At 37.3% G+C, this 27208-nt stretch overlaps 1 long non-coding RNA gene across 1 annotated transcript; it reads left to right on the forward strand.

Annotated features, from left to right (window-relative positions):
• Positions 1 to 17837: 17837 nt before the first annotated feature.
• On the forward strand, positions 17838 to 20561 carry LOC135786886 (uncharacterized). Its single transcript, XR_010547009.2, has 3 exons — positions 17838 to 18141; positions 19211 to 19383; positions 19540 to 20561. It is a non-coding gene; the product is annotated as an uncharacterized lncRNA (long non-coding RNA).
• The last annotated feature ends 6647 nt before the right edge of the window (positions 20562 to 27208 follow it).

Here is a 27208-nt window from a genome sequence, read left to right on the forward strand (position 1 = left end):
TGGGGTGTAATTTAACTTATAGGCCTATTTGGTTGTTTCAAATAAAATTTTCTGAGTTGATTTAACCCAACGGCTGGGTTTGTCCATTTTTGACCCAAAGCTGGGTTGAAATAAAACCCAGCATTTTTAGAGCACAATTACTCTGTCCTTGGTTGATTGTTTAATGAACTGAGACTGGTGTGTGGCCACGTTTAATTAGATGAAAGAATTTCCGCTGATATAGAAAACAATGTCCTTGAAATGCATGTGCATGCTGAATAATAATATGTCTTATGCACATGTTCTTTATTACTAGAATATTCTTAACTCAAGCTGGTACAAACAGTCAAAGTTTTACTACCTACTTTAGATACACATTAGGGTCCAGACCCCTAATGAAAATAGCTTTTATTATCAAGTAGTTTTTTATCTTTTTACACATTTTTTATTTAAATAATAATACACATTTTTATGAAACAGATTTCATGATTACCCAGATATCATGCAGAATCTTAAAATGTTATTTTTCAACTTCATAACTTTTCTTTATACAAAACTATTTTTTTTCAAAATTTTCAATTTCTGCAAAAAACTATTTCTATATTTCCAATGAGGTCTTAGATTTTAAACCACACTGTATCTTTGCATATGCAGTAAAAGCATTATGCCCATATTGAGTGAGGCCTGTAAAGTGTTTGTGTTAAACACTAAAGCCTGAGGTGTGTCTTGCGTGATTTTAAAGCAATTATTTTCCTAATGCATTTACAATGAGACAGCAAGATATAAAGAAATAAAAGCCAGGGGCTGTGGGAATAAAATGGAGACTCAACTAGGTTGAGGATGATGAGGTTCATAATACAGTACCGAAACAATACATTATACTGTAAATTAACCTAGAGCGGCTACAGAGCACTTTGGCTCCAGTCAGCTGCAGTGTATTGAACTCAAGATAATATCTTTTTTTATAAAGACATTCACAAATCATAAAACACCGAGATTTATTTTTATTGTCATGCCAGGGTTGGTCAGGGGGTAACCATAGTTTTAGTTACACATTCTGTCTCATAATAAAGTATCAAAATGTTAATAAATAATAAAGGCTTGTTTTGAACAGTGTCATAGTTCTGATTGATCTGATTTACAGCATTATTATCAAAACAAACACTAATTAGTTAGATTAATTGAACTCCGTCTCCGTCTGAGGGAAACAGATTTGTGTTTAAGATGGATTTGCAACAGAAATTTACAATCAACACAGATTGGTGATATTAATAATACAATGTGTGTGTATGTGTTTTGTAACCTATGTGGACTTCAACCTGAATGAACACCAACCTAAATTGAAAATGTACATTTTTGTAATTGTAAAAATGCATAAAGTTTCTGTGAGAGTTAGGTTTATGGGTAGGGGATAGAATATACAATTTGTACAATATAAAAACCATTACATTTAAGGAAAGTCCCCGTGTTGATAATAAACCAGATGTGTGCATTGTGTGCATAATGTGCTGCATTAGAACTTGTTGTGCATGCTGTAGTAATGGCAATTTTAAATAATATTAAACATTAATAATATTGTGCTAGCGGATGATTGCCGGGCAAAGTGTTCATGGTAGGTCCATTGTGATGCTGTTAACTTCTAAACACAACGTTTGTGATTAATGTATGTTTTATATGGGATTGGCATTGTGATGGATATTTAATAGTCAAAGCATTTCCTTTCCTCCTGATTGTATACTGAGGATCATTAAACACTCTTTTACTGAATATGTTAATACAGAAGCAACAGATTAGATAGTCAGTCATTCTGCTGTCTTTTTTTTGTTGAAAATATGAATCATAAATTAAGGCAGCGAATGATTAGGGATGCAGCACATATCCTAATATTTTCTGCTGCACTTTTCATAACTCTTAAGTAAACTGCACCAAAAAAGTAGCTCAGATCACCTCTGTCAAAATGAGATAACAATATTTACCAGCACATATTATACATTCCTTAAATACTTTCCATTCAAATCCGCATAATCCCAGCCTCAGGCCATTCAGAAATACTGGTTTGTTGGCAGAATCCATTAGAAAAGAAAAATGCTAATTTACAAGAACGCACTTACGGTGGGTTCACACAAGCTGCGTTTGAGGCGTCAAATTCATGTCTACCGCGTCTAGTTTGCCGCTTGAACATTTTGAGTTTACTCGCTTCATTGGCTGGTGAAATTCTAGTCATTGAAACATTCACGTGGAAATTTGCGTCATGGGAGGTGCTTTTGCAACTCTGCTCACTTCCTGTAATCACATCACTACTAAAGCAAGCTCCTCAGCGCTGCGTGTTTTTTCCCGCGGCAACGCTCAATTCGCGCCATTCGCGTGAACTAGATGCACGTCTCATTCGCGCCGCGAGACCTCACATGTCTTCACATTGACTTAACATTGAAATCACTCGTGCTTGACCCCTCTACCGCGACTGGTGAGAAAGCAGCATTAGAGGGTTTTGCATCTGAGCTATTCAATTGATTTATTCAGTAAAAGCCTCTCTTCTGCAGATAATGATGAATAAGATGACTGATCCAGTGTAATTCACTACATCCTTTGATATGTTACTCCAACTTTTAACTATAAAAACTATAAACCTACTTAATTATAAAATAATAGAAATAGTTTTGAAGTGGATAACAGATCCATTCAGGTTTTAATGTTGTCATTCACCAGCTGTATTTAATCTTTACTTATGCATATACAGACATTTGTGCTAAAGGAGCAGAAATTTTTAAATCTGTCCTCGCCATCCATGGTCAATTAGCAGAGATTTAAATTGATTAGAAATTAGTTGTAATGATTAATATTACACAGGTGTGCAATGAATAAGGAGTCTGGTTGCTGGATATTGAAATTAAGAGTCTTTATTAGAGTCATAAAAGTATGTGTGTGTGCTTGTTTGTGCGTGTGTGTGTGTGAGAGAGAGTTTTTGCAGTATCTGCAGTATACTAAATGAGGTAATAAACTTAAAGTAATGCAGTGTTGGCTTGTGTATCATCTGTCTACAGAGTAAGTAATGTATGTAATGTTATTTAGAGAACGCCTGGAACCGCCGGTGTGTGTGGTCAAACACCTAAACAAATTTTATAGCCACAATTTGACTATCAGTGGGATGATTCACATCGTATCTTATTAGGACCGACACATTTACGTACGAGTATTCTGAAATCAATGATAATTAAATATAAACCTTTAGCTTATTCAAATATTGGTGCAGTCATCTCAGTGAAGGTTTGTACTAACAACACTGTATAAAATAATGGAACGTGTGTGAAGTAGTAGATACAGTAAATGCATAAACGTCACCTAAAATATAGCCTGCAGTTGGGGTCAAGAGTTTTACCTGTTAGCAGTCCTTTAGTAATATTATAAAACGGGCAGTTCTGGTTCTTCATTCTGATTGGTTGAAACGCGTTCTAAGCCGTGATAAAATCATAGACAGTAAAAGAAGGATAAAATACACTGGTAACCTCACGGTTCAGACCACATTACATTAGTATCACTGCGCCACTGTTGCTGCGTACTGATTTATGAAAATAAACACCACAGTCTATAATCATATTTTAAATTTGTCTACAATTGCACAATTAATGGCGATATCCAGATAAATGTCAATAAATATTGTTGAGTCATCTCGTCGATAAAGAGAAAACGTTGTCTGAGGAGTTTATAAGTCAAGTTCATACGTCTGCTATTATCCACTGGGTGGCGATCTTACCCAACTTAAACACTGACGCATTCACTCAACACTGAAAACACAGCGTGTAAGTTCTGATGGCTCAATCTGATCTCTTACTAAAGTTCTTCACAAATATGGAATTATCTCCGCTTTTAGCTAAAAAATTTGAGAGGTGATAAGAGAACAATGAAGGTAGGATGAATGAAAGTTTTTTTTGTCTGTTTTTGTTTGAAAGCGGATGGTCTGTTCTTTCATTTGATATTTTATGGTTATTTAAGAAGATAATTTTTCTGCAAGGCATTAAACTAAAACTGGGTGGCAACTTAAAAAAAAAGGCTGACGGGGAAAGAGTTCAGCATGCTTCCAAGCATATTTGATCATCACTTCAACAGTTGCACAATATAAATGTTAATGTATAAATTAGATAAATGGTGATTTATAAAATAAACACCACAGTCTTAAAACATATTTTCATTGTGTCTTTGCTGCATCTCTGTTGGTTGGAACTGCGCTCTGTTTCAGTCACACTTGATTCTGAGGAACTACTTTGTTTGGCGGAAGAGTAATATTTGTACTAATATAATTACAACTTATTTGTGTTTTATTTTATAAAATCCCGCTAACGTTATGCATATGAAGTAACCGTTTTATAAACGCAATAAACCCCTTGAAGCGTTGGGTTACCAGTGCATTTTATAACAGCTAAGGGGGTTTTAGGCACTCCGCTTCGCGTTGTGCCTAACAACGCCCCTTAGCTGTTATAAAATGCACTGGTAACCCACTGCTTCTCGGGGTTTATTGCTTTAATTTAACACAGTGGTTACACACACATACAGTAGACTTGAAAGTCCACATTTGAGAGAATAAAGCTTTATAAACATTTGATTTAGCAACATTCATTAATTATCAAAATAAGTGAAGTAGTGACCTCATTTGATCTCTTATTTTGAAATATTTAGCAGCAATCAAAGCGCAAAGCTCTCTGTAAACAGGAGAACTGTAAACTGAGTGGACTGTCAGGATGAGACGGCATCTTAACTGGAAATCATGTTGAGCAAAAGAGAACACATATACATTCACATGGGCTGTATCTGAAACAGGAAGCTTATGGCTTGCTGCTCTCACTTCTTTTGCATGAAGACATCTTAGTAATGATCATGACATTTTCTAAAACCATTTATCAATGAATCTCTCTTTCTCTCTCCCCTCTCTCTCTTTCTCTCTAAAGGAGAGACACACATTGCTTCGAGGGGATAGTCTATTAGCGAGTGCCTATTCTTACATTAAAACACAAGTGGGATGGCGGGTTAAAGTTGGCATTCACTATATAATGTCAGATTATCGCTGCTTGTGTTGTTAGCATGCTGCACAACGTTTTGTAGGCTACATGTTTATGTAAGAGCTATCTCAGGTATTTTAGAGCAATTATTGAAATAACCTACATAACTTGCTCGCAAAATGAAACAAAACTAAAAGAGGCAGAGAACAGCCGGAAAAAAGCGCTTATTTACTGCGGGACAGATGTAAAAACATTGTGCTCTGTACATTACACATTAGATTAATAGGCGGAAACAACCTATAACCTTCTCCAACCCATACGATTGCTTTGGTCGTTTGTCCATTTCACCAAATACGACCAATAGACCCCTTCAAGGTTTGTAAACATTGAATGACTATCGGGTCATGCGCAGCATGGGGTCAAACTGTTCATACTAGGGTTGGGTATCGATAAAGATGTTCCAGATCGATTCGATTCTGATTCGCACGCTATCAAATCGATTCGATTTTGATTCTCGATTCAATTTTCGATTCCGGTTCCCTGGGCGGTATTTATACTCGATTCAAGCATCAACGTCAATGAAGCACCTGAAACCAGGCCCGGAGTGGGTAATCGGGAGAACCGGGAGAATTCCCGGTGCGCCGCTTCACTTTTGGGCCGGTCGAGTTTTTTTTTTTTTTTACATTTGTCAGGTTGGTGAGTCTATCTTCTCTTAAAAAACACTTCACACGTTTCGCATTGACACTGCAGCGCGCAGCCTCTGCATGGGTTGTACCATGTGAGGGAGTTTTCCCCTCCCCTCCCATAGAGTTGGTTCGGTCCATAGCGCGTTGAAAACTTTTCTCCGGTAGGCTGGGCCGGCCCTACCGTAACAATACGCGTCTGAGAGGAGGAGGGCGTAAAAAACAGGTTGAAGAAAAAATCCATTAGAGGATGATGCTGCCAAATGTGCCAAACTTACAGATTTATTTTCAACAGGTAACTTAAAGAGAAATAAGCCTAGTAATGATTAGCATTAGCAACGTAATTATTCGGCTAATACCGATGTCAAACTATTTACAAGCCAACATTTTTTTTAAAGTTAAAATATTAGCCTTTTGTGTATACATGACGATTTATAGACTTTGCAAATATTATGCAAGCGGCTTCTGAGCAGCAGATAAGCCAGTTCCCCGCTAAAAACGAGGTGGCAATGAGTAAACAATATGAATTAAAGTTATGTAACAATCAGGTTGTGTTCATATAACGCCTTTTGTGTCCCCAGTCAAAAATGACCAGCCGAAAAAAGCTTATAAATCACTTGTTATGCTATATATTTACCCAATATTGGATTCAATATTTTTGTCAAATTGTTTTCTTTTTTAATTCGGACTGGGTTTTATGTTTCTATTTGCATCTGATTAATCATAGCCCTCATAGCATTAGCAATGCTAATAATTTATCAACCTTTTCTTGTGGAATAGACTCCAAAAAGGGCTGGATTATTTTTGACCCATAATGTGTAAATATTGGACAGAACACGCTGCTGGGTTAAAATTGACCCAGTGCTGGGTTGTTTTAACCCAACTGTTGGGTTATTATAATCCATGGTTGCATAACAACAATCCAACATTGGGTTATTTCTAACCCAGCATGTGTTCTGTCCAATATTTACCCATTATGGGTAAAAAATAACACAGCCTTTTTTAGAGTGTAGAGGAATATTTTTGTTAACTTCTCATCTTAACTTTTACCTTATTTGTTTAACCATGATATTAATAGAAACTATAGTAAGAGCTGAACTGTTGCTTTATTTATCCAATTTGAAAAAAGTGCTAATTTAGAATAACACTTTGGAAAAAGTGGGCCGGTCTTGGGTACGAAACTCCCGGGCTGAAAAGTGGCCCCACTCCGGCCCTGCCTGAAACTGCCATTTTAAGCACTGAATGAATGAATGACAGGCTTGCCTCTCCCTTCTTGGTAACATCGCGCAAGGCAAAACTAGTGAAGAAGACTAGTAATTAGATTAACGTTAATCTTACGTTCAATGTTTGCAGAAATAAATATGAAAGAAAAAAAATCGATTCTGCTCTTTGAGAATCGATTTTGAATTGACCACATTTAATAAAAAACGATTAATCGGAAAATTGATTTTTTTGCTCAGCCCTAGTTCATACCATTTAGGCTTTCTAGTTGAATCTAACAGTGCTGAAAAATTATGACTTACCTGAAATGAAGTGAGCACTACAAACACAAGCCTCTTTGATCTTTGCATTGTCCCAGTCTGCACGTTTAATTGCTTGCCACAGATGTTGTATTTTTTGTTTTTGAGATTATGCAGGAATCCCGAAAAACTTAACGGCAGGCCTGGTGCGATTTTCAAAGCCCACGACGCAACTCAATCTGCTGTAATGACTTTTCTGACCCCGACATGCGCAGTGGGATCCGCCTGTGACGTGAACTGTGAAGGGGTCTACAGATGCATTTACTAAATTAGCGCCACTACTGACAGCAGGTTAAACTTAATATATTAGAATATAAAATTATATTTTGGTGTATAATTTTGCTATTATGACATGTACTGGGATAAGATTTTCAATTTAAAACGACAGGGTTAATTATATTTTATTATACATAACACTATTTTGGAATTTAGGGCAAATAACGTACCCATTTATTTATTATATGATATGAACACAGCATACAAAACAGTCACAACTTTAAAAAAATGTACTTAAAATATACCAAGTGTACCGAGGTCAAACAATCGATTTATTTGAAGAAAAGATGCAAAAGTGATGACAATCCTTCGTAAATATCAGATCCGGTGTACACCGATTCAAAAACTGCCACCAGAAGAAGGGAAATTTTGTCTTCTATGATTGTGAAAATGCATTGGCTTTCGTGTGTCTCATGACCGATTGCATCATTACGTCAGCTAAGAATGTAAAGCGCTATTGGCTCTTGTGACCGACTACGTCATGCTGGTTTATGTTTGACTGAGATCTGACTGTGCGTTTTGGGGCGCTGTCGAGCTCAGGAGGGCAGAGGAAGCCTTTGCCACTCTTGATCATTACAGTCAGTAGCCAACCAAGCTGTGTTCTCAATTTCCAAACATATTCATCTCACTTTACGACTTAAAATAGTCTACACACTCTGAAAAACATTTACGAGTTAACAGTTTAGATTTGATTAAATTCATATAGGGGCGGTTTCCCGGACCAGGATTAGCTTAATCCAGGACTAGGCCTTAGTTTAATTAGGAAATATAACTAGTTTTAACAAACATGCCTTACTAAAAACATTACCTGTGTGGATTTTGAGGTAAAACAAAGGGCACTGATGTATTTTAAGATATGTCAGTGCAAGTTATTTTCAGTTTGGAGAGCTCTTAAAAGTGTTTAAGTCTAGGACTAGTCTAATCCCTGTCCGGGAAACCGCCCCATAGAGTTCTATGTTTTCAAGTGAATTTATATTTTGATGGGGCACTGCCCCACCTGCCCAAAAGTAAACTCTATTTAGTATCGTCCACTTGTGATAAGATCAACCAAAATGCATCTTAATTCCAGGTGTAAACATGGCCTTACTGTTGCTTAAATTCAATGTGCCATTCATTGAGGGAACTCCTGCCCTTTATGGTTTCACTGAATAAATGAAATACTTTTCTTTTCATTTCTCTTGCCCAAAGACCTGCTTTGACAGGTTATTAGTTTTTTTGTGTGGAGGAAACAAAGTAGTGTGTAGGTCACATTGTTTTAGAGGGGGCATGCTTTAGCTCAGAGCATAGTGAATGTTCCAGTTTCAACATTGTCAGTGGCAAAGTTTTTCAAAGAAAAGTGCTGACATCATTTAATCGATGACAGATCACTTCTCCCTATTGAAATGTCAGGCCTAATTGGTCATTTGTCTTTGTGGACATGTCTTTTGTCCTATTATATGCCTCATTAGTTAAACACTATTTGCAATATCTGCTTTGGAACAACCAAAATCTTGCAGATTTCCAATCTGACAACGAAATACAATCATCATATAATATAAAATGTTTATCGTTCAAGCAACTAAATCAGCCATAAATATTAAATCGTTTTATTTATTTTTCAGTTTTTTATAAATTAGCATCTTTGCTTTTCTGTACAGTTTTCACATTTTGTGTCTCTCTGTTCTTATTCTTCAGTATATTGTTAGACCATCACATGCTCCTAAAGCTCTTTTTATTGCTATCTCTCTCTCTCTCTCTCTCTCTCTCTCTCTCTCTCTCTCTCTCTCTCTCTCTCTGCTTATCTCTCTCTCTGTCTCTCTGTTTTTATCTCTGTGTTTGATGGAGTGTAAGCAGTAAGACTTATGAGGTGGATATAATGACAGGTGAATCAAATGTGTGAAGGTCTCCAGGTCGTTGCTTTGATGGAGGTGTCAGCCTTTGCATATTTATACAAGTCAGGCTCCATCATCAGGTCCTTACACACACACACACACACACACGCACGCCTGCACACACACGCACACACACACACACGCACGCACGGCCGCACACACACACACACACACACACACACACACACACACACACACACACACACACACACACACACACACACACACACACACACACACACACACACACTTTCCCATATATTGCTCTTTTGCAACCTCTTCTGTATTTACTTGCACACATGATAGACCATCTCTGTAATGACAGCAGCCATAAACAGAAATGAAATGGACCCAATGGACCAGAATGAGACAGATATTCTTGTTTGACTCTCTGGTCATTTCGGGTGTGAGCTGTCTGTGTTATTCCAGTGGGGGGAAATGGACATTATATACAACCTTTCCATCCTACCGTTATTAGAAAGGGTGGTCCAGAAAATAAGACCCTTAGCCTATTGAACTACAGTAGACGTGAATATCCAAGTATATTACTGTTAGTGAACAATGCCTCTGACTCCCCCTCAGCAAACATTACAATTTAAAAATGAAATATAATTACCTATATTACACCCGCAATACACTTACACACACTAAAACATCTTTATCTCTCTGTGTTTCAGAAATTTTCATCAATTATGAAAAGATGTTGTTGAATTCTGCACACCATAAATATTTCCCTGATGATTTCTAAGAGGCACTTTGCAAATGTTAGGTTCTACTGTATGTAAGCACCAACAAACTAATTTTAGTCAATATTATATTCATGTAATGAATGAGCTTAATTTTTAAAAGAAAAAATAGAAAAAATATCACATTCTGCATTTAAGATGAGTTTAGTTCCTAGACTATGCTTTACTTTTGATATAAGCATACTATGGCTGGGCGATATATTGAGTTTTGTTAATATTGGATTTTTTTCTGGGATGAATATGGGATGAGACAATACTGTCTATATCGGTATGGTCTAATATGACCTTCATTTTTTGCAAAAGAAACTTTACACTGATCTCAGACATACGATTTCCAACCAGCTTCCATGTTGTGTTGTATATTTTCAAAAAGAGATGAAAATCCTGTCTTTTTTTATTTTCATCATACAGTTTGTGGTGACTGTGACATCTCATATGGCTTTGAGTTGCATGTAAACATCAAACCCCAGCACCATTCATCCCAAAATTAGAGATATAAATTTGGTCAATATTGTCCAACCTCAATCAATTCCCATTCACTCACTTATTATGAAATTATACTTTGGTGAATCTGTGCTGAACTAAACTTTTTTTGTAGCAAGTTTATGCATTTGCATTTTTTTTATCCAAAGCAACTGTGCATTTTGCATGACTGCTGTTGCTTGAGCTGAGTTTTTCACCTCCATACCTCTTTAGCCACACATTGCCTTCTCTGATGTTTGTTTGTTTTTTTATATCTCAGAGGCAAAAACTTCATTTTGTATTTATTCCAAGCTGAACATTATAGCTCTGCATTTATCTTCAGTGTAATTGTCTATGCAGTCCGAAAAAGCAGCCATACGTTATTTTGATGGCTTTTTTAACAGGTCGTGAATGAGAGGTGTGGGTGGGTAATTTGGGTCAGAAAGGATTTAATGATGCAATTTTTCTGTTTTATGTTTATTTGTGACCATAATTAACATTTTAACCACTGTCTAAACACTGTCTAACCAATAGTGGAACATTAAATCATGGATCAGATAAAATCCCTAACTTTATTGAACTGTTTTCTTTAATGGCTCTAAATGACGAATGCAAGAAACAATCTCTTTATGTTGTCTTGATGAGTACGACTCAAGATTAACCTTCTATTTGTAAACAAAGGCAAATTTGTTGGCTAATTTGAATTTGTCTTGTAAAATGGAAGAACAGTATCAATTTTGGACCAGTATCATTAGGAACAGAATCAATTTTGTCATCTTGATTGTAAAATATATTATTTTATGGTTAATCCTTTTTATCCTATATTATTAAAAGTTTAATGTTAAAAGAGCAATTTATTTACCCATTATACAGGTTCTGTGACATTCCAGGCAGAGACAAAATGGTTTTATTGAGCAAGATCAGATATATAGAGGCAATTTTTCTCACAGAACTTTTTGGATTTGAATTCTCTTTTAATGATCCTCTTTTAAAGGTTTTGCCCTCTTTTAAATCAAATTGTCTAAATACTATCCTAAATTTTCCCCATCCGTTGAATAGCCATTAACTAACAAAGCAAGTTAATTAAAAAACCTTTCTCAATTACAAAGTGCTCGACTTCATCTTCACAAGTATAAAGAGCACAAGAATTACAAAAGGTCTACTAAGAAATATCTTGACTGCTTAATATGGAAAGCACAATTACTTGAGGATCAAACAAATGCTTAATAAATATGGATTATACAGATTTTGCCATAGATAATTTGAATTATGAACATGTTATATGATTTGTCATAGGCAAGCTTGGAAAGTTTGAAGGCAAACTTTGTGCCTGCAAAGTATGTTAAACCCAATTAAGTCATTAATTTAAGTGCAGATATATCCTGGGACCCTCTTCATTTCCAAGGTCCCATAACCAGAAACATCCATTGACCCTAAAACGTCTACCACGTAATGGATATTAGATCAGATTTTACAGCATTTCTGAACTCTCCAAGGTCAATTAGAGTGGCTTTTAGTGCCATAAGTGACACTGGAGATAGCAAATGTGACAGAGATGCGGCCTTGAGCTACACAGTGTGTGTGTCTTTGTGAAAAAGAGCGAAGGTTCAGTTTTTTCTAGACTCATTAAGATTAGAGAGGTAATACGTGAGCAGAGGAGATAAATGGATTTAGTCTTTCACATAAATTAAAAGTTCATTTTGTCAGCAAACCATTTTTTATGTTCTTTAAAGGAGACATTTTACAAGACTTTTTAAGATGTCAAATAAATCTTTGCTGTCCTGAGAGTACATATGTGAAGTTTTAGCTCAAAATAGCATATAAATAATTTATTAGCATGTTAAAATTGCCACTTTGTAGGTGTGAGCAAAAATGTGCCACTATAGGTGTGTCCTTTAAAATGCAAATTAGCTGATCTCTGCACTAAATGGCAGTGCCGTGATTGGATAGTGCAGATTAAGGGGCGGTATTATCCCCTTCTGACATCACAAGGGGAGCCAAATTTCAAGACCTATTTATTTACATGGTTGCAGAGAATGGTTTACCAAAACTAAATGCCTAAATTTTCTAGGTTGATACAAGCACTGGGGACCCAATTGAAGCACTTAAACATGGAAAAAGTCAGATTTTTATGATATCCCTTTTAAATTGGTCTTTGTGAAACACATCTGAAAGTGACAGTACAATATAATAAATAACTGTCATTTGAGGTTTCATGGAAGTTATAATTTGTAAAAAAGTAACCATATCTTATTAGTTTGGTCCAATTCAAAGGCAGAGTGCACGATCTCTGAAAGCCAATGTTGACATTTGAAATCACCTAAACAAACACGCCCGTACCCCAATAAAATCTGGACCTTCTTTTGATAAACCCGCCCCACATATACGCAACCCAGGCAACGATGTTGGTTAGTAGACACTCCCCTTAAGGCCTAGTCCACACGGACACAGGTATTTTTATAACCGTGAATTTTTTCACGCGGTACGGCCGTTCGTCCACACGAAACCGCAGTATAAGGGCACTGAAACCGAGCATATTTGAGAACCCCGGCCAGGGTGAGCTTTTTAAGAAACCCCGGTTACAGTGGTGTCGTGTAGAGAGTAAAACCGGGAGTTTTGCCTTGCGACGTCAGAGTGTGCGCCGTTATCCACTGTGTTTGACGTCAAGATTGTGCGCCACTGACTGCTTTGTTGATGATTCTGTGCAATGGCGGACGTATCTTGCTAATAATAACTGTGCTAACAGGGCTTCTAACATGTATACAGATAGATGCTCAGTTATCTCACTATATTGCGGAACACGATTTGGGTAATATCCCCGCCTGCTGGTGTGGCATGCTCTTGACAGCGCTTGATAGCGTGCTTTTGCTTTATCGTGTGGATGGATATTTAATTTAAACCGAGCATGTGTGGGCGGGATTTTTTTTGGGGAAAACTCTGGTTATAAATATACCCGTGTCCGTGTGGACTAGGCCTAAGTCTGTTTTGATATATGACTCCCTCTTTCAAAGCGTTTCTCAAAAATCATGCACCCCACCTTTAAATAATGTACTGTTAACTCACCTTCAGTTTTTCCTAAATGGGGGGTTATAAAAATGGCAAAATATTTCTTTTCATGTATGTATGTGTCAATCACTGTCTGTCAAGTTCAGTTGCAATTTTGTTTTATTTAACATCTATATATAAATATAAGGCCAGGTTTTCAAAGACTTGCAACATTGTACATTTATAGAGGCCTAACAGATCCAAAAGTACTATTGTATTATTGACTATAAGCTATATAGTACTGTACATACTATATAGTATTATTGACTATAAGCAGTTTTTCCATTTGGGTTTTAAAAAATGTCCTTAAATAATCTTCTTCTAAAGGTTTTGCCCTATAAATCAAGTTGTCTTAGTTTGAATAACCATTGACTAAAAAGCAAGTTATTTAAAGGTGACATAGAATGATTGAACTGGGTATTTATCCTTGTTCTGTGATGTGACATCAAACATGTAGACAATTTTTTTTTGTTTTGGTCTGTATAGCCTTAGAAGCTTCCTAAAAACCTCTCTCAGATAGCTCTATTAGGGTGGGGGATTTTAAACAAGTGGTTTTGCCCCTATTTGGCTCCCCCTACTGGCTTAATCTCATTACTGATTGGTTGACTTTGCTGCCACTCAAAAAATGTAGCCAATTATTTTAAAGTGGAGGGGCAGGGAGATGCCTGTGATGTCATAAGCATCAGTTTTTCAGATTGGGCCGTTTTCTGGCTGACATTTCTAAAAGAGGAATTTCTATGAGACTGAGATGTTTAGCATGTCTAGCACTTTTTGTTTGTTCGTGAATGCGGGTAGACTACCATTATTCAAAAAAGACAAGGTAAAAATGGTTTTTCATTCTCTGTCCCCTTTAAAATACCTTCTTCAGTTACATAAATTTGGTGGACTTTTTCACTGAAAAATATTAAAGAGCCTAAAGTTAAACTAAAGACATTCATGAACAAAAACTGACCTATGAAAAACACTATTACTTGAGGATCAAACAAAAAATTAATAAATTGTATGCTGAAATGTCTGAACTTGAAAATCTAAAGTTCATAAAGCATGAGTTTGCATGGCACTCAAATAAGCTAGGTTTGCCAATGGTGCCCTTTTAAAATGCCATGGTTTTACTACAGATAAAAACATGGCTACTATAGTTAAACTATGGTTACTACAAAACAACCATGGTTTTGTTACAAATGAATAAACTACAGTAACTGTAAAGCCATGGTTTTCCCAAAAGTAATCAATGGACACAAAAAAACATGGTGAAACTTGTATTATTTGTCTTAATCATTAATTTTTAAACATTGTTCTGAATGTCTGAATTTTTATTGGTTGTCTAGAGCAACATTTTAATCTGTTTGTACAACAGGCTTTGCTGAATCAGCTCTGTCACAGGCTCTGCATAGAGCATCTGGGGCAGGGCCTCTACAGTTACAGATTCGCTCAAGAAAAGCTTGGATGCAGAACAGCAGGACAGATTGATTAGCCCTGCACTGCTTCTAATGAAACATTATAGATTTTCAATAGTCAGCTTGACAAGCACTCCAAGAACAATGCTTAGAATTAAGAGCCCGTCTCATTCTTCAGCTCTGTATCCATCATGACTAAAGCTCTGATTGATATAAGCTTACTGTGATGTCAGGTGACAACTCTTATAGTTTGTATCCTCTGTTGGATGTTGAATTGCATGATGATGTGCAGGTGAACACCTGAACAACATGTTGGAATATGACTGCAGGGATTTAGTGAGCGACCCATGCAAACATCAATAGGGTTAGGGTTTGTTGCCAATCAAGGCAATTTAAACTCTTCGGAGCCAGACTAACAAAAAAAGCAGAATGCTATGCTTATATTTTAGTTGATGATGATTTTGGTCATGTGAATTTTTATGTATTTATTCATATAGTTTTTGTTTTTGTTACAAGTTTTAATCTTAACAGGCTTAGACACTGAAGTCTGGTCTGTATGTCTGTCAAATGCAGCTGCTTTTTCTTGTCATCATTTGATCATCAGAGGAACAAAACATGTGCAGATGCCCCCATTGTTTCTTTTGATGATCTGCCAGAACTTCAAGTGCTCAAATAAATGCACATTCAATTCCTGTTCCTGAGCATCCTTTCTTGCCATGGCATAGCAATTTAGCTTTCTTGGATAGATTATGGTCCGTGTAACGCTTTTCAGTTCTTTTTTCAATTTGCACCATCAAAATGAATCAAATGAAAAATTGGTTTCAAAGTTTCATTTTTCAATTTTCATGAGTACTTTACAAACGGAAAATTGTCTCTCGGTTTAATTTTCAATTCTAAGTGTTTAGGTTGTTGCTTTAGAATTTCAGGTTTTGGAACAAACAGAAAAATGACGACTTGTTCTAATTTTCCATTTCTGTGTTTGCGCTTGCGGCTGGAACGTACCATTATCGCCGGGGGTAGAGTGTAGTCTACAGCCGGTCACGGACCCACAGCGCTATCGCGTTGAATCTCACCATATTTATCTCCTCTATGTATATTACACATTTATTATATATATTTTGAATAACAATAATGCCTGTAAACATTTATCTATCGGACCTCGGTTGCCGTTTTGGTTTTTATCAGTAGATGGCGATGTAACGACCTGGCAGTAAGTGCATGCACTCGAGACGTGATGGATAAACCTGTATCTGCCGCAGTTCAGCCTGCATAATGGCTCGGAAATTTTAATCATGTTACCCCGATATATTACGAGGTAGCGAGTCAGGTTTGTCACCTGAAGTTGCCGTTTCGAGTCTCACGGGCGGCCGCTTGGGACGTGTTATTGAGCAAGGCACTTTACCCATTGCTTCCCGGGCGCTGGGTGCCCACTGCTCCGGGTGTCATGACTAGCAGTGCGTGTGTTGACTACTTACTGGATGCATTCCTTACTTGAAAACCATGTCACTTTCACTTTTGTTTTCCTTTTTAAAAAACTTTATTAGCCGCGAATGCCCACCCCGTGACGCCTGCCCTGTTATATTGGCTCATTTACTAGCCATATTCATATTTGAGATATCCACAGTGTATCCATTCCCAGCTGTTCTACCAGCTAACGGATCACACCTACAGTGGTGTTAAAAACATGGTACACTGTAAGCAATTGCCGTAAATTTACAGCCAATTTTCAACACTAAAATACTGTTTTCATGTTAAACAGTTTAGTACTGTAATTAGCAATGCATTGTGGGCTGCTTAAATTGGAGCAACAAGACAGAGGCCCTCAACAGTAAGTTGATGTTTTAAATTACAGGACAATACAGTATTTTCTCGAAAATGCATGTTGACTGGGGAATTTGGAGCACGGTCAGAAGCAATATTAGTTTTATAAATTGAGGCTAGCCTTTTGCTTTTGGTCAATTTTCTTTTAAAAAATACAGAAGTAATTTGTCAGTAACCCCTGGATGGAATTTCGGGAACCATTATTTGGATTGGAGATTTTCCAGAAGAGGACGTACAATTTAGATGACGTGCTGCACATTCTCAAGTGTTCTTCATCAAATTCATCGGGTCTTGCATCTACAAATGAAACGGTAATTCAAATCTTATTCATATTGCCAAAAATGCTTGATATCAACTGATAGAAGCTTCTCTTGCTAGGGATTTAAACATGTCATTGAACAGTGAGGCTTAGATTTGAATAGCCAAAACAATATTACTTTTGAGTGGTATTTTGTTTAATTTTGGTAAAGTTAGCCGTAGGCTACTTCTGAATTTGAGAAACAACACTTATTAAAAAATTGACTTTAACCAAACCATAGGATTATTTGAACATCGACTATCCAAGATGGTTTTGGTGAGTTTTATTTTGTTTGTGTCGACTTTTAATGAAAAGTGTTTTACAAACAGTTAACAAGAAAATAAAGCTAATTGTAGTTTGGTTAAAGTTGAAAAGTCAAGGCTTTGCATTTTTCTTTTTAAACGCCAAATTGGTGTGAAAATATTGTCCTTCTGGACTCTTTGTGAATGCAATGTGTGTACTAGTTTGTGGGAGTACTACTACATATGTAAAAAGAGAGGTGTAAATATTTTTTTGGCTCAAAGGAAGCTGCATGTAAGCTACGTGTGACAACATGGAGTTAAAAAGATAAATTGTTACCCTTAAAATTTTGAATGTTAAATCTATTTAGAAGTTTGATTGTAGGTACCTCGTTCACGTCTTGGTTACATTCCACCTAGTGTTTACTAATTATTGTCCTTTTTATAAATTTTCTTCTTAAAAATCTTATTATGGTAAGGATAATGTATTTGTTCCCTCCAGTCTTCCTGCAAGTCCTCGCCTGATACCTGGTAATATACATTTAATTTAGAATCATTGATAGACACATTGTATATTTTATCCATTCATCTTGAGTTTACAAATGTTTACACAAGGTAACAAGTATTTCCATGTTGTTAAGTTTCAAGTGCAACAAGGCAAGTCACAATTAAGGGTTGGATGATCACCTTTAAGGGCTCTGAGGGCATCACACCAACATTTGCAATTGGACTTGCTGCTATGTTTGCAACCTACTACATTTTCAGCCTTCAGTATCAAGATGAGACAGCCTGCCCTCTGGAATTCATTCAGAGGTAAACCCCTTCAATCCCTGCCATCATTATATAGATATATACAATTAAATTAATGTGTTTGTATTTTATGCATAAAATGGAATTAGTACTGTACATTTCAAGCCTCAACACACACACACACACACACACACACACAAACACACACACACACACACACACACACACACACACACACACACACACACACACACACACACACACACACACACACACACACACACACACATTCTGGTTTCCATGTTTTGTGGGGACATTCCATAGACGTAATGTATTTTATACCACACAAACTGTATATTCTATTCCCCTTACAGTACCTACCCCAATCCCTAACCCCAACCATCACACAAAACTTTCTGATACTTCACACTCTCAATAAACATCATTCTGTTTGATTTATAAGCATGTTTCCTCATGGGGACATCAAAATGTCCCCACAAGGTCACAAAAACACTGGTATTCCTATCTTTATGGGGACAATTGGTCCCCACAACGTGATAATTACCAGGTACACACACACACACACACACACACACACACACACACACACACACACACACACAGGGTATAGACTTTATTATAATTCCATTTGATGTCATTAAAGGAATAGTCTACCCTTTTGCCATATTAAACTATGTTATTACCTCAACCTAGACGAATTAATACATACCTATTTTTTTTTTTAATGCGTGCACTGTACAGCACGTTATGAATGTGTTAGCATTTAGCCTAGCCCCATTCATTCCTATGGTACCAAAAAAAAGTTTTATTTTGTGGCACCATACTTACTGGTATAACTCCTCATGTAACAGTCTTTAAATAAGGAAAACACGGAAGTGTTTGGTGGCTTCCCTGTTTGGTACCATAGGAATGAATGGGGCTAGGCTAAATGCTAACACATTCACAACATGTTGTACAGTGCACGCATTGAAAAAAGATAGGTATGTATTAATTTGTCTAGGTTGAGGTAATAACATAATTTAATATGGCAAAAGGGTAGACTATTCCTTTAAATCCACTCAATTTGTGCAATGACGAAAGACAAAAAAACAATGAATTGCTTTTGATTTAGGCACTTCATTGATATAAATCAAGAGAGAGGAACAAATGCCAAAATCATCAGACAAGATTGTCTCTAAGAAGAAAGGTGTGATCGTCCAGAAGTCGTCTTCTGCAGTTAAATACACACGTGGCCATGCTACTGAAGAATCTCCTTGACTTTTTATTGGAACTTCATATAGATCGGTGAGTATATAATCTTTCTCTCATTTTTTGACAGTCTGGCATTGCCACAATTATACTGGTATTTTTAACTTTATAAGCATTAGCTTGGAGTTTATACTTTACATCCGTGATTGTTTAGTTTATTTATGAGTATGGTTGTTTTTTGTTCTTTGACAGTGGCAGCACTGGAATAATGCTGCAGAGAGGAACAGCGGCTACTAAAGTGATGATCGTCTCTTCTGGATCCACAAGAACTAAGATGTAAAAACACAAACCTACCTCACAGGACAATTTTAAGAGGTAACCTGCAAGTCTAGCTTGCAGTGGCACATGTGCCTATACGGTTTCATCCTAAATGTTTTTTATGCTTATTATTGATACATCCTGACAAAATGTTCTACTGTACTATAATAGTTTCAAAATGGCCTTAGGTATGTTTTCAAAAAGTAAACTATAGGTTATGCCCTTCACATAGGGGCAGTCTCTGACGAGCAATTTAAGAACGTACGTTTATTGCCATAGTCTAAAGCAAGAAACTACTGTTTCTGTTTACTACTAGAAAGCTTTTTCAACATTGTCCAACAGGATTTATTTTCTTTCCTTTTTTGTATTCATGTTGACATTGACATTTCTCTTTGAAATAAAGGTGTTTGATTTGAAAGTTTTTGTTGCTTATTTTGCATAATATTCACAATAATGCATATCTTAAGCAGTTGTCTTTAGCCCTGGGAATTCATTGGGCAAGTTCATGGGAGACTGATATTTTAAATATCAATGAAGAATTTTTAGAGACTAAATTTATGTTATTTCAAAAATGCTGCATATTTCTGTGATTATTTGGAAATTACAATAATATTGTTTAGGTTGTTACTTTAAACCTAAACAATATTATTTTAGTTTCTAAATAAATCACAGAAAAATGCATTTATTTTTTACTGTATTAGACTGTGAAATTATTTAACAGTGTGACTACAGAAGTATTCTGTATTTCTGGTTTACAGACTACTACCGTAAATTAATTTTACATATGAATACTGTAAAAATAACGGTATACTGCTGGCGTCTCTGCTGCCAGCTCTTTACTGTTAATTATATAAATACAGAACAATACAGTTTTTATGGTTTACAGACTACTACCGTAAAGTCATTTTACGTATAAATACCGTAAAAATAACAGTATACTGCTGGCGTCTCTGCTGCCAGCTCTTTACTGTTATTTTACAGGGAAATTTTTTACAGTGTAGTGTACTAATAAAGGTGAATAAATTGCAAACATTTTATAATTTGATGCTGCATGATCATAAACAGTGGTGTTAAAAAAATAGCAGTGCAACATCAGTAACCTGATAAACCACTATTGTTATTAGTAGTAGTAATATTTCTGGAAATTATTTATAGAAAAAAATAGAGCCATTGGTAATGATATCCACATTACTTGCTCTGAGTGATTCATTTATTGAAAGTGGCGTGATCAAAATAATAGCAGTATGAAGTTTAAAATGAGTTCAACCTGTGAAAACAGCTTCTTTCTGTCCTTTATTAAGAAAGAGAGAAGGCAAATGTTTTGCCCATTGTTATAAAATATATAATATGCTGCTGAATTTCTAAATAAAATGGGTCGTTTCAAACATTGCTCAGAGGAACAGAGCAATTTGATTAAAAATTTGAAAACCTTTAGAAAGATAAAAGATGATGATCTTGTGACAGTCACTGATGCAAGAAGCCCCAGTAAAGCACCACTGTTGAAAAAAGACATCTATAGAATTACATCAATACATCAGCTGGCCCAAAGAAAAATAGTGTAAAATTTTGTGGCCTGATAAGATTAAAATCTTTCTTTTTGGGGTCTTTACAGAACCTCAGGCAACCCCCGGGTACTGAATTCAAGCCACAGTACAGTGTAGCATGGCGGTGTAAAAGTCATGGGATTGGGATGTTTTTCATACTGGCGTGTTGGGACTATTTATCAAATACAAGGGAACATGGATCAGTTTGACTACAGTAGAATACTTGAAGAGATTATGTTGCCCTTTGCCGAAGAGGAAATGCCCCTAAAATGGGTGTCAACAAGACAACAAACACAAAAGCAAGAGGGCAAAATCTGGTTCCAGACAAAAAGGATTAAGATTATAAAGTGGCCAACTCAATCCTCTGATCTGCACCATTAAAAACTTGTGGGGTGACATTACAAATGCAGTTTCTGACACAAACCTAAAAATTGACAGGAACTGTGAATACTGTTTTAAATTAAGGCAGCTCAAACATGCATTTCAGTCTGGGACTAGGATAAGCCCTGTCCGGGAAACCACCTTTAAGTTGTTAATGCTTTGTTTTGGAATTGAATGTGTAATGTTTTCAATACATTTAAAATAAAGAAATAATCTCACTTTATATTTTTTTTGCAATTTATTCACTTTTATTAGTACCATGTTTTTAACACCACTGTAGGTGTGATCTGTTAGCTGGTAGAAGAGCTGGGAATGGATACACTGTGGTGGATATCTCAAATATTAATATGGTTAGTAAGCCAATATAACAGGGCAGGCGTCACGGGGTGGGCATTCGCGGCTCATACCCTAATAAGGTTTTTTAAAAAGGAAAACAAAAGTGACATGGTTTAAAATATGGAATGCATCCAGTAAGTAAGCAACACACGCACTGCCAGTTATGAACACACACCCGGAGCAGTGGGCGCCCAGCCCCCGGGGAGCAATGGAAGGTGCCTTGCACAAGCGGCCGCCCGTGAGACTCGAAACGGCAACTTTCAGGTGACAAACCTGACTCGCTACCAGGCTCGTAATATATCGGGGTAACATGATTAAAATTTTCGAGCCATTATGCAGGCTGAACTGCGGCAGATACAGGTTTATCCATCACGTCTTGAGTGCATGGACTTACTGCCAGGTCGTTACATCGCCATCTACTGATAAAAACCAAAACGGCAACCGAGGTCCGATAGATAAATGTTTACAGGCATTATTGTTATTCAAAATATATTTAATAAATGTGTAATATACATAGAGGAGATAAAAATGGTGAGATTTAACGCGATAGCGCTGTGGGTCCGTGACCGGCTGTAGACTACACTCCACCCCCGGCGATAATGGTACGTTCCAGCCGCAAGCGCAAACACAGAAATGGAAAATTAGAACAAGCCGTCATTTTTCTGTTTGTTCCAAAACCTGAAATTCTAAAGCAACAACCTAAACACGTAGAATTGAAAATTAAACCGAGAGACAATTTTCCGTTTATAAAGTACTCATGAAAATTGAAAAATGAAAGTTTGAAACCAATTTTTCATTTGATTAATTTTGATGGTGCAAATTGAAAAAAGAACTGAAAAGCGTTACACGGACCGATTATGTTTGAAGTTCACATTTTGTTTCATTCATCACATGCAAGAAAGATTATGTATTGTACAAAGGATGTACTGATCTGATGTGTGTTGACAAACCAACGTACATAAATCAATCATTTCAAATAATGGTATAATTTAAATATTTTACTACCAAAAAAAAAATTATATTTAAATCCATTTAAAGACAAACAGTCAATAAGTATTGCTTTAAGATCATATCAACCATCACATATTATTTCTATTTTTAACACAAATATAATCTGTTAATGCTCTGTTATTGTAAGCTGAAATCTAATTTAGTCAAAGTTTTGTCTTTGTTCTTTGCCCTTCCTCCTGTTCTGCTCAATATATTTACTTTATTTCAGAAGCAAATCCATGTTCATACTTGGTACAAGCCATCAACTATGACTTGATTGATTTTTTCGTAAACATCAAAGGACACTTGGGTTGACCTGCTAATGTACCCGATAGATAAAGCACTTTCACAGTCACTTTTTCTGAAAGTGATTCTTAAACCTTAAAATGTTTTGCATTCTCAAGTGAATAAAATGCAAAAAGGTACAGTTCAATCTCTGTAGCTGTATTTAATCATACTCTTAATATTTTCCTACAAACACATTTTAAAACGTGCTATCTAAGGCCTAGTCCACATGTACATGGGTATTTTTATAAAAAATCTCCATCCACATGAAAGTGCAAAAACATGCTAGCACTGTCAAAGGTACGCCAAACCAACAGATGGCGATATAACCCTAATCGTAAAGTCATGTTGGCCAATCAAAAGCCATAGCACAGACTCATGTTAACAAAGGAGATTACAAGACCCAATCTGTTGTCAAACAAAGGAGATAAGAACATGCACTCCAAAGTTACGAGCCAAAATCTCCCATTCACCGGCTACACGACAAAACCGAAAATCTTCACCCTGACCGGAGTTTTAAAAAAGGTTCGGTCTCAGTGACCAAATAAAGTGTTTGCGTGTGGAAGAGGCCATACCGCATAGAAAAAGTTGCGGTTTTGACAATACTTGGGTTTGTGTGGACAGAGCCGTAAAACGTATAAACAAATAAGTAACCATCTGCTGGCAAAAGACGTGACTCCACGCTTTATTCTCATTGGTAATCGCTCCCAAAAGTCGCTCATCATTTGCATAAAGTCACTGGACAAGCCCCATCCAGTCGCCAACTGTCACTGACCCTGTCCAAAATGGCACACCCTGGACTTGTGGACTTCCTAAAGGGAGTCGAACACCAGATGAGCCGCGTCGCGTCTAGGACAACTCGAAGGTATCGTACCCCGGAAGTGCACATTTAATAGCGCGAGCTTAGTCAGATAAAATCTACTTCAATATGCAAAATATACATAGCAGCCAATGTTATTCGTTGATGATTTGGGACAAATATGATGTTATTTAATCTTAAACTATGTGAGTGGTGCTCTGTGTCGCGATTTGAGCAACTTCCTGAGTGGTAGCTAGTTGCCGCGGACAGGCACCACCTGTTGGCGCCGGTGTGCGTATACTCATAGAAAACAATATGTTTGATTTTTTAGAACGGCGCGGCGCTGAGCTGCGCATCCGGTGTGCGACCCCCTTAAGAGTAAACACGTTGGCCCTGTCCCAAATGGTGCACTTCATGCGGACTTTCGGTCTCGTGGCCTTAAATTGCGCGTTCTCGCTTAGTCTACGAGTCTGTAGGGTGTCCCATCTGTCATTTTTACGCTTTGAAGTGTGCTCATCAGTGCCTCCTTTGCCCCCTTGATGCGGTCTTCAGCGAAGCCCGCACTGCAGCAGGCTTCGCGCACTTTGCCAACCCAGAAGTCCTTGCGAAAGGGCAATCAGACCAATCAGACGACGGAAGGGAGGAGTTCACACTGACGGCCAACTTCTCTACCTATTTCCGGTATGATGCTCGAGTCTGTCCCAAAATACGACTCCGGTGCACCCACGTGGACTCGCATCAAGGGTCCCTAAAGTCTGGACTACGTGATGTCATCAAAGTGTGGACTCTGAGGAGGACCACAAGTCCGGAGTGTGCCATTTGGGACAGGGCGTTTGTTGACATCATGTAGTGCAGACCTTAGGGACCCTTGACGCGCATCCACGAGGGCACACCAGAGTCATATTTTTGGGACACACTCGAGCGTCATGCCAGAAATAGAGAAGTTGCCCATCAGTGTGAACTCCTGCAGTGGGCTTCGACCGAGGACTGCATCAAGGGTGCAAAGGGGGCACTGATGAGCACACTTCGCAACATAAAAATGACAGATGGGACACCCCACGGACTCGTAGACTAAGCGAGCACGTGCAATTTAAGGCCACAAAACCGAAAGTTCACCTGAAGTGCACCATTTGGGACAGGGCCACTGACGCGAATGTTGCCCGAAATTGGCAGCTATTTCTATTAAAATGAATGGGATAGTCAGAACTGATGGTATAGTGTGCCGACATATGGTGCAGACGCACTTTTGACACTTTTTGAAGTCTTTTGCAGATCCCGTACCCCTCTCTCCACCCTGTACTTTCCGGTCCTCTCCGGATATACTCTCTATCAAATAAAGGCAAAAGTATATTCCAAAAATATAACTAAAAAAATATATAAAAATGAATGGGATCATGTAGAATTGTTGCTGCGTGCAGCTTGTAATGCGAATGGGCCATTATTGTCCAATAGTGGAAATGACTATGATTAAATTATGCTCATCTTTAAGATTTTATCTTCAACTGTGTATTCATGTGTATGATTAGATTTGTTAAATCTCAGTGGGTCAGAGAATGGAACATGATTCTATCGATCTACTCTGTATTAAATAATTCACTTTTGGTCAGGCTGTGTTACCGTCCTTCATAGCTGTTCACCTCAGGTATTATCTCTGAGGAATGTCTGATAATTATAGTTGCACGCTATCCAGTGTCTTTTATATCTATATGCACAAGTCTGAATTCTCATTTCATTCTCTGGTGCCTGAGCAGATGACATGTGAAGTAATCTAAGACAGGTATAACATGTCTTTGAAGATCTAACCCGGAGAACTAACCTGTTAATGGTGTAATCAATAACGATTTTAGATGGCAAGTAAAGACATTTGAGCTGTAGGAATATGGAACCCTCAGGCAAGAGGAGTTTTCGGACACAATGTACTTGAGATTGATAAATCAATAGATTGAGGGCAAAGCACCCAACGTCTTTTATTATCACAGTGTCATCTCAGAGTCCAATCGTCTAATCCGTCCACATCTATCTCTTAGATTGCCACAGGTTAGTATTTGCAAGTTTAGTATTCATAGTCCCAACTCAGCCACCTTTATGCCAGTCTGAGCCACACACTTTATGCTGTATAATTTTCTTCAATGTCTATTCAAAGTGATTAAAACGTTTTTGCATTTGAGATTGCAGTTATAGTAAAAACCAGAGGAAGACTGATGTGTGTGTGCTTTTGTCAGTGAGAAAGTAATAGTGATGAGTTGATGCATCCTTGCCGATCTCAGCAAAAAGTCTCTGATAGTTGATCTCTAAAAATAATGACACTACATTATTGAAGTGGAAACCTGCACGATCATCAAAACCTGTGCACTAGTTTATTTTGCCTCCTATAAAAAAAGACATTAAGTGTCCACTTCTTTTACAATCTCATCATTTTCACCCTTTCGACCCTCTCTTTCCCTATTTGACAAAATGTGAAGATGATGGACTGCTGTTCATTTCACCACACAGGCAGTGCACGCGGTAAATCTACACACGCGGCAGGAGGTGCTCAGATGTTATAGGGATGCTCTCATTCGGACTCCTCCAGCTCAATCAGAGACGACGATCCCTGTCGTGACACCATCGACCCCTCCGCTGAAACGAGTTCCCGCCTGTCGCATGCGTTTAATGCTTAGACAGTAGTTACAATGAAGTTTGTCTAAAATGTCTCTGCGCATTTCATCATCTTAATAACTTAAAGCACCTCTCTCCTTGCTCGTCCTATAAACTTTCATAGCTTAAGAAAAGCGTGCGCAGATGCTTGCTTCGTGGCAGGCCGCTTGGATCCGATAATTAGTTTGATTAAGTTATCGATTTAAAAAAATCTCACATTTGCAAAATGTTGCCCGTAAATATGACGTCCAAAAAATTACCCAGTTTAAACGTCAAATGTTGCCCGTAAATATGACGTCCAAATAGGGTCATGGTGGGACTTCCAAATAGTGGACCTAGTTTGGACGTCGAATAGATGTCCAGAATTGGTCATGGACCGACGGACCCAATAAAGACATGATCTGCACGTCTGTCCGACGTCCTGTGTTTAGTGGGATGATATTACGCAGTGCACGAAATTAGTAATTTGCTTTTGAAAGTTACCAAGGGGACTATTTTCAAGTGCTGTGTAATATCATTGCACCTTCTGCAGCCATGTTACGGCAGCAAAGTCAGCAGGTAAAATATCGATACTCTTTAGTTATTTTTGAGCATGATGCTAATGGTCTAGTCAGATTCAATGGATTGTGCT

Source organism: Paramisgurnus dabryanus, chromosome 20, assembly GCF_030506205.2.
Source record: "Paramisgurnus dabryanus chromosome 20, PD_genome_1.1, whole genome shotgun sequence".
Taxonomy (NCBI): Eukaryota; Metazoa; Chordata; class Actinopteri; order Cypriniformes; family Cobitidae; genus Paramisgurnus; species Paramisgurnus dabryanus.